Source organism: Columba livia, chromosome 11 (assembly GCF_036013475.1).
Source record: "Columba livia isolate bColLiv1 breed racing homer chromosome 11, bColLiv1.pat.W.v2, whole genome shotgun sequence".
Lineage (NCBI taxonomy): Eukaryota > Metazoa > Chordata > Aves > Columbiformes > Columbidae > Columba > Columba livia.
Window position 1 is genome coordinate 1054698 of NC_088612.1, and position 2014 is coordinate 1056711.

The window sequence follows — 2014 nt, forward strand, 5'->3', positions numbered from 1 at the left end:
ACAGATGCAGCTGGAAACCGCATGGGGAAGTCATCCTAATTTTGGAGGGGGAAATCAGGCCCTGTTTAAAGGCTCTGGGCAGTCGTTGTGCAACTTTCCTATCTGGTATTTGAGAAAACTTCCCCCTCCTGGCTGTTTTAGCCTTGTGACTATGACTAAAGTCATCATGTTGCCACCTTCTACTGGGCTCACTGCTTTTATACTGGCTGTCTCACTGAGTGGGCCAGAGACCCACTGCATCTCGTAGGACCTGAAAACTCGCTGCAGTCGAGTTCCATGGTGCCAGCTCTCCTGCTTTGTTTTCTTCTCCATCGCAGTTGCTGATGTCTTTCCCCTGCTGAAGGCAAAGACGTGCTCTCTCTCAGGCAGTGCCGTGGAGGAGGCGATGCTTTGCTCTAAGAGCAAGTGCTTGGTTACGGCAGCTGCTCTCCCAGGGCCGGGCATCCATCACACCCCCAGGTGAGCACGGGGGCACAGGCCGCGGCACGGTGTTAAATGCAGCACGTTCACTGGGAATGCAGAGGGAGGTAGAAACACCACCTTGGTGGGGGTTTCTTCAGCTTTGTTCCATGTGGGTAGATTTGAATTGGCAGTGATATCCACATGTGTACGGGGAGGCAGATGCTGGATAGCTCGTTACCCATCCATGCGGCCAAGTGGGGCGAGAGCTGACATATGGTGGTGCTGGGGGAGCTCGGGTTCCTCTTTGCAGTAGTCATTATACAGCAGCACAAACACAGGTGAAGGTCTACAGGTACGGTTGAATTTGTGGACACCTGTGCTCACGAACCCGTTCTGCAGGGATGTGCAATGCACCTGCAGCTTCCTTGGGCGCTGTAGAGATGTTTTGAATGTGCCGAGGAGATGAGGGAGCTGTGTCCATTGGTCTAAGCCTGTGTCCTCTTGCTCCTCCAACCTGAGCTCTGCAGCCCTCTCCAGGTCCCCTTGGGCTGGCGGCACCACCCGAGAGTGCCCGGGCAGAAGAACCCCCATCCCGAGCAGCCCCCATGCTGCGGCAGAGCCGGGACACACCACCCTGAGGTAAGGGCAGGAGAAGGTGTTCCCAGTGGCAAACCAAGGTGGAAATGTCACCCTGCGAAGGGCTGGGTGCAGTGCTCACACTCTCACCCTGCGCTTTGCGCACCGTTGGCGCACACGCTGGGTGGCCCTGCGCGCCCAGTGCCGGCTCTGGGTCTAGTTGGTGACAGACCCAGTGGCATCTCTGTCCCCATTCAGGAGCAGCCAAGGGCTGTTGGGTCCCTCTGAGGGGTGCCTTGGGGACACAGGTTGTTGGTCCCAGTGTTGTCCCACCAGCCCTGGCATGGCAGGAAAGGGTGGGAAGCATCATTGGGGGGCACATGGAAAGTCACTGTGTGCTCCCAAATTAGCTACCAGGCCAGGTTGGTTTTCCTGTTTACTCCCTAAGTGGAAAATAGGAAGAGAGTGAAAAACCTCATTCCCTTGGCTATAAAAAGGTCTTGTGGTGTGGGCAGAGGAATTTTACCTTCCCTTCATTTCTCGCCTCGGTGGTGCCAGGTGTGCGGCGTGGGCTGCAGTGGCGGTAATGCCAGAGAAACGGGAGACCAGGAATAGCAGCTGGTCTGGGGGGGATGTTTCCTCTTGGGCAGAGAACGGGGCCCGTTCACCACTCAGCAGATGAGCAGATGTGTTTTGCAAAGCCCGAGGGTCACAGAGCAGACACGCGGGGACACTGACGCAGTGGGGGTGCGAGGCAGCTGGTGGCTGCTCACAGCTACAATGGGCGCGACAAAAGGGTAAGAAATCGCATCATCCTGACAGCGTTTCGTAGGCAGATTGCAATGAAAAGGTCGGCTGTTGGGTTGGCCAGCAGGAGCGAGGGGTCGGGCAGATAAGATGCTGCCACGCCAGAAAACTGGCTGGGCTGCATTTCAGGTTTACAGCATCAGGGTGAATTATTGGGATACCAAGCCCTGCAAGCCCAGAGAAGTTGCTAAACCTTGTTTGCCTCAGATTGTTTGTCCAAAAAGATACT